This window comes from Rhinoderma darwinii, chromosome 12 (assembly GCF_050947455.1).
Source record: "Rhinoderma darwinii isolate aRhiDar2 chromosome 12, aRhiDar2.hap1, whole genome shotgun sequence".
Classification (NCBI taxonomy): domain Eukaryota; kingdom Metazoa; phylum Chordata; class Amphibia; order Anura; family Rhinodermatidae; genus Rhinoderma; species Rhinoderma darwinii.
Window position 1 is genome coordinate 82810831 of NC_134698.1, and position 7888 is coordinate 82818718.

Consider the following 7888-nt stretch of genomic DNA (forward strand, 5'->3'; position numbering starts at 1 on the left):
CCTGACTACAGCATATTGCACTCACTGAGACCCCTGACTACAGCATACTGCACTCACTGAGACCCCTGACTACACCACACTGCACCCACTGAGACCTCAGACTACAGCACACTCCAGTCACTGAGACCCCTGGCTACAGCATACTGCACTCACTGAGACCTCTGACTACAGCGCACTGCACTCACTGGTACCCCTGACTACAGCATACTGCACTCACTGAGACCCCTGACTATAGCATACTGCACTCACTGAGACCCCTGACTACAGCATACTGCACTCACTGAGACCCCTGACTACAGCATACTTCACTCACTGAGACCCCTGACTACAGCATACTGCACTCACTGAGACCCCTGACTACAGCATACTGCACTCACTGAGACCCCTGACTACAGCATATTGCACTCACTAAGAGCCCTGACTACACCACACAGCACCTACTGAGACCTGTGACTACAGCACACCGCACTGCACCCACTGAGACCCCAGAGCCCTGACTGCACCTACTGAGACCCATGACTAGAGCATACTGCACCCACTGAGACCCCTGACTACAGCATACTGCACCTACTGAGACCCCTAGAGCCCTGACTGCACCTACTGAGACCCCTGACTACAGCACACGGCACCCACTGAGACCCCTGACTACAGCACACGGCACCCACTAAGACCCCTGACTACAGCACACTGCACTCACTGAGACCCCCAGAGTCCTGGCTACACCTCTTTGCCACAATTGTTATTACCATCTTCTCTGGTGAAGAGTAACAGTGATGACAAGATGAAGTTATTTATGAATGAGACAAGATGTGGGAGGGGGATTATCTGCTACAGACATGGTGGGGTGTTGCCCGTAGTAACTGTTCACCTCGCAGCTGTCGTCTTATAACCCGTCACTGCAGTCATCGCTGGTATTCAGTCATCTGGTCACTCCCTAGTTTCCTCGCCCCTATGTCTCTGTACAAATCAGGTTTTTCTGGAATTTGTTTGAACCTTGAACCCTCCAATCGTACCCTGACCTTAGTAACAAATATGACAGAAAGGCTCAGGTATAACATATATGTGCGTGTCCCGTCACCGCCACCAACTTCTCCCCCCCCCCCTCCTCCTCGTGTGCTCACGTGGCGAGTCTTTTCATTTTCTATTTTGCTGTTCTTGAGATATCTGGGTAACAACCGCTAATGGCGGCGAATATAACGCCTGTAAGAGCTGTCACCCAGCTTTTTATAGACCCTGAGTGGCACACATCTGCATTGTTCACCAGTTAAATTATTATTTCACTGTAACTCATTCATGAACCAGGAGGCTCAGGTTGAACACAACTATAGGTCCCTCTGCACTGTGACTATTGAAATCCTGTACTATCCTCCCACCATTTAGATGACCCACACGACCGTCAGCGCTCTGCGACATTAATGTGATCATTATGTGACGTTTACCTCCTTCCCCAAACTGCATTGTGCCAGCAATCAGAAGATGATCTGTCAATACTCCCGAGATCTCCTCGCTGGAGAGATCACTATAAATACTGTGTGGTTTTATACCTACAGGGTAATTGTGAATGAAGGTAAAACAGCGGGATAAGCAGATCCCCATCATACAATCATACTGTTATATAGGATCTATCATATAAGGATCACATTATATAGGATCTACCATAAAATGATCACATTAAATATAATCTATTATACAATGATCACGTTATATAGGATCTATCATACAATGATCACATTATATAGGATCTATCATACAATGATCACGTTATATAGGATCTATCATACAATGATCACGTTATATAGGATCTATCATACAATGATCACCTTATATAGGATCTATCATACAATGATCACGTTATATAGGATCTATCATACAATGATCACGTTATATAGGATCTATCATACAATGATCACCTTATATAGGATCTATCATACAATGATCACGTTATATAGGATCTATCATACAACGATCACATTATATAGGATCTATCATACAATGATCACGTTATACAGGATCTATCATACAATGATCACGTTATACAGGATCTATTATACAATGATCACGTTATACAGGATCTATTATACAATGATCCAGTTCTATAGGATCTATCATACAATGATCAAATTATATAGGATCTATCATACAATGATCACGTTCTATAGGATTTATCATACAATGATCACGTTATACAGGATCTATTATACAATGATCCAGTTCTATAGGATCTATCATACAATGATCACATTATACAGGATCTATTATACAATGATCACGTTATATAGGATCTATCATACAATGATCACGTTATACAGGATCTATTATACAATGATCCAGTTCTATAGGATCTATCATACAATGATCACATTATACAGGATCTATAATACAATGATCACGTTATATAGGATCTATCATACAATGATCACGTTATACAGGATCTATTATACAATGATCACGTTATACAGGATCTATTATACAATGATCACGTTATACAGGATCTATTATACAATGATCACGTTATACAGGATCTATTATACAATGATCCAGTTCTATAGGATCTATCATACAATGATCACATTATATAGGATCTATCATACAATGATCACGTTCTATAGGATTTATCATACAATGATCACGTTATACAGGATCTATTATACAATGATCCAGTTCTATAGGATCTATCATACAATGATCACATTATACAGGATCTATCATACAATGATCACGTTATACAGGATCTATTATACATTGATCACTATATGTAGGATCTATTATACAATGATCACTATATGTAGGATCTATAATGCATTGATAACATAATACGGGATCTTTATTATAGCTGTTACGGGAATGATATACAACTACAACATTAACCATTAAAGTGAACTTATCATGAAGAAAGACTTCTTTAAATTGGGAGAGCTCCAGCTATATACCACTGATGTGACCATCTGATTGGTCGACGGGAGCCACATTGCCGCATCCACGCCAAGTTACAAGAAATGAGTGAAAGATGTGACCAAGTGGTCCTTGTAAACCAATCAGCTGAGACGGCCCCATCATATAGCATGTTCTTGGGTATTGCGTCCTCTGCATGGTAAAAGAACACCCATAAGGTGATGACAAGATCCTTTCAGGGTGACAAACAGGTGGATATTTCATTGGTGCAACCTGTGCAGCTGCACAGGGGCCCAGCAGGTAGGGAGGCCCACCGCCACCTTAAATGCAGCTTTTTACTGTCTATTCGATTGCATGTATGGACTGAGCTATTGACAATGGCTCAGAATAATTGATAAATTGTTAGAAAGACATGACGGCGGGGTGTGCATTAATGAGCTAATGAAGAGGAAGGGACCCACATACTGTTCCTGTACGAGGGTCCTCTGCTGCCTGTATCCACCACTTGCAGAAATGGCTGCCACAGCTAAGTGGGAAATTGCCAATATCTCTATGTAAATAAAATATGAGTTTAAGTTTTGGGTGTAAATCCTCTTTACGCCACTGGAGGGGAATCCAAAATGGAAGGGAAAAGAAACGGCACCTGGTGGATGATTAACAGGTAGAATATTCCTAAAAAAAAACAAACAATAATCTGCGTCTCCATTTAAAAAAAAACTAATAATAATAATAATGGTAATAAGGCCACGTTGGAGCAGTCGCCCACAGCAACCAATCAGTTTGTTGCTTTCATTTTCCTAAAAAGCCTCTGAAAAATTAAAGCTGGCTTCTGATTGGCTTATAAGCTATGTTGTCCTTTGCATATGTTTAGATAAGTCTCCCCTAGTTTCTGGTGGGTCGTATGACTTTCCAGCAAAAGAACACAACTCCATGTGCTTACAAATGTTCCCACTCTCTGCACAGCAGTTTGTGCTTTAACGCTTATCTTCTTACTGTAACTGTGGACAGGAACTTGCAACCAAACGCCGCCATTTTGGAGGCTATGCATCAATGTCGTTGGTCACCAACATGTTAGGATGCCCATACACCCCAGATGAAAGTCGTCCAAACCTGCCCATTTCAGTGGGACCGGACAACTCTCTAATGTGTATGGGAATGTTGGATTTCAGGGAGATAAGCGGCTTATTGTCCTTTGCCCGTTGGAAACACATGCACGGCCGAGCGTGCATGTGTATGGGGGAGTCCGGAATTCCCATGTCCCACTGTCCGTGCTTGGATAAGAAAGCACTGATGTAGGAACACCCACATGACAGCCCACACGCTCACAGCGAGCTTACAATGTAAACTTCTCTTGGGGTTTATAGTCAGTTCAATGGAAGTGACAACCTAGGAGAAAGCCTAATAATATGGTAAGGCATGTGCACCCCGAAGAAAAGCTGTGCAAGAAATTTTGCAGAAAATGCTGGAAATCCGCTGCATTGGTGTAATCTTTATTGCATTTTTATGGAACTGATTTTTATGACTGGTCGAAGTGCAATTGAGGGTGAAAATATTGCCTCAATAAAAGCTCCGGGACAGCACCGCGTATGTCACCTGTGAGCTGGCACAACAATCAAAGGAAGGGGAAACCACAGTCAGGCAGGGAGCGGCCTCCGCAGCCCAGTTAGCTCTAGTGCACGCTTTAAAGGGCCGGTGTCCAGTCTTCTGTAAATAAAGCATAATCATTGTATAAAAAAAAATATCTGCAATTTCCTAATAAACTTAATTTCCCTTTTATGTTCCACATTTCTGTTTTCTGTCGCTTCTCCTGACCTAATGCTTCTCACATCAGCACAAATCTGTCCTGAAGATTTGCAACAAAGTATCAGTGCAATCCCCATTATATTTTTCAGGAAATACTTGTATTTCCCATGAAATAACAATTCTGGAACATATTTTCTTAGAACTCTACGTTAAGATGTTCCTCTGTTCTTCCTCCTAGGAATGTATGAATAAATTACCAACTAGGTGTTACCATTCCCCCTGTCCAATGGGCGTGTCCCCACAATCTCACTCTGTCAGCACTGATTGGACATTGTCAGTCTGTGTAGGGACACGCCCCTAACTGGTAACACCCATTTGTCAATTTATTCATACATTTCTAGGAGGAATAACAGAGGAATGGCACAACGTAGTGAAAAGATGCTCCAGAATTGATATCTCAAGGGGAATACAAGTATTTACTAAAACAGACATGTCGGGAGAGGTAAAAGCTCCTCTTTAAAGGAGTATTCACATCTGAGACATTTATGCCAGGTGGGGGCCACAACTCTGGAACCCACCACTTATATTTGGAAGAATGTGTTTCGTCAGACCCTGTCCTGCCACACAAGGCAGCCGCAGACAGACAGAAGAGGTGGCTGCCCACTCTCTCCATTCAAGTCTATGGGCATTACACAAAAAGCCAGCTATTCAGTCCGCAGCTGGAGTGGGGACCCCCATTCTGCTCATGATGTATATGCCACAAATGTCTTAGATGGTAATACACCTTTAAGACATTGATGGCATATTGCAGGATCAATGTCCGAGTGGTGAGGGTCTCACCGCAGTGACCCCTGCCCATCTTTAGAATGAAGTGACAGCCTTTGAAAAAATGAGCTGAGCTAAAGGGGTACAGCACTTTCCATCAATGTCTCAGGCCCCATGCACCACGGTCCGCCGTTTCACGGAACCATTCGGTTCTATTGGTAGCGGACACCTTTCCGTAGTGCTACAGATGGGTGTCCGTGCCGTAGAACCGTGCCAGGAATTATGGAGCATGTCCTATTTTTCTTACTTTTCGGGGCCGTGCTCCTATTCTTTGTATGGGAGCATGGCCTGAAAATGTGGGCGGCCATCAGTGGCCGGCCGTGCCCGCAATCGTGGGCTGTGATTACGGGTACGGTCGTGTGCATGGGACCTTAGGTGATAAAACCCATCTACTTTGTAATCTTGCAACATGGACTACACTCAGGGACTAGACGCAGTGTATAATTCAGGGCATGACCCGGGTGGTAGCCTCTCTGCTATGGGTGGATGTTTTTTCCTGGGCAGCGTTATGCATAGTAATGCTGCAGTAAGGTCGGAGTGGGCGGCTCTGGAATGTGTGCGATGGAAAATTGCATCATTTATTTTTTTTGTCTTTAATCCAGAGCAACCTCAGAGTTAGAGAGAGAGCGAGTGTAACCAAGGACCGGTCATGCTGAATGCACCGTCCACCCCCAGCTCATCCCAAAACACGAAACATCCACACATTCCCTATCAGATGTCACCCAGATTTAGGAGGGGGGTGTAATTAGTTGAAGCCTTCTAGGATTTCGTTTGCAGGGGTGCCGTGTTACACGGTATATCTAGATCATTGTTTCAACCCTATGGTGAATGCAACTTTCAGAAATTGGTGTTAGGTTATACGGATATCAGATATTTTATTAATAAAGAGCATAGGTGAGCGGTATATCAGCAGCCTGGAAAATACTAGAAGCACTTTAAATAATTCACAAAAATATTCTATTTGGGGGATTGCCGCTGATGATGACGTTTATACTCCTCTATATGATGGTGCATTAATGGGGAAGAAGGGTTAGAGAAAATTGACACGTGAATAGACCCTTACCATGGAATAGCAGAGCCCACCTGCATAGGTTTCCACTGACCATGGACAATGGGATGATAAATTGTTCATTTACACCATGTAAAAAATTACCGGATAAAAGCGTAATAATCGTGTCATAGGCTCAGCCGTATGGATGCTCTGGGGCCGCGGAGTGGGACAAACATCAGGTCCCCTTTCATATGGCAGGTGTGAACATCTACGTCTAGATGGAAACACGTTCTTCACCGTTTGGTGGTCTGATGAAGGAATCATGTATCTTCTAAGGTCCATAGAAAAATGGTTTACTGAATTGTGGAAGAACCTGACTGCACTTAGTTCTGACCTCAACCCTATACATTACTGAATTCTTAACCATAGCTCAGTTTCGCAGTCCCTGGTGTCCGGTGGTTTAGTGTCTCAGTCCGTGGTGTCCGGTGGTCTAGTGTCCCACTTCCTATTGTCCGGTGGTTAAATGTCTCAGTTCCCATTGTCCAGTGGTTTGGTTTTTTAGTCCCTGGTGTCCAGTGGTTTGGTGTCTTAGTCCCTGGTGTCCGGTGGTTTTGTGTCTCAGTCCGGGGTGTCCAGTGGTTTGGTTTCTTAGTCCCTGGTGTCCGGTGGTCTAGTGTCCCATTTCCAAGTGTCCGGTGGTTTGGTGTCTCAGTCCCTGGTGTCCAGTGGTCTGGTGTCTCAGTCCCTGGTGCCCAGTGGTTAGTGTCCTTGGAGTCCAGTGGTTTAGTATCCCAGTCCTCGATGTCCTTTTGGATTAATACCTCAAATCCATCATATCTGGGGAGTTAGTGCCCAGTGTCTAGTGGATTTTTCACCCAGTCCCTGGTGTCCGGTGATATAGTATCAAAGTCCTTGAGTACAGTGGTTTAGTCCCCCAGTCCCTGGAGATCAGTGGTTTAGTGTCCCTGGTGTCCAGTGCTCCTGTCCCTGGTGTTCATTGGTAGTCCCAGTCCTCAATGTCCTTGGATAAATGCCTCCAATACCTCATGTCCAGGGAGTTAGAGCCCCAGTGTCAAGTGGATTATTGACCCAGTCCCTGTTGTGTAGTTTGTTAGTTTCCCAGTCCCCAATGTCACTCCCTAATGAAAATCAATATCTGCATACAATGGCTGTACCGCGGACCTATAGACTATGATAGGTGAATACGGCGACCAACACTCTTCCATATGTTGAGCCTGAAGCTCATCCAAACCTGAGGACACAGAGCACTAACGACAGGACAACAATGAATGCAGGGACTGTGCAGTCCACCAGTAACAGTCCCTCATACCGATGCCATAATATCAGCAGTATTGTACATATACAGGAAAGGAAATGAAACATAAAAATGCTGCTATATATAGCCGTGACTTCCATCTATGACTTGCCCTTAATTAG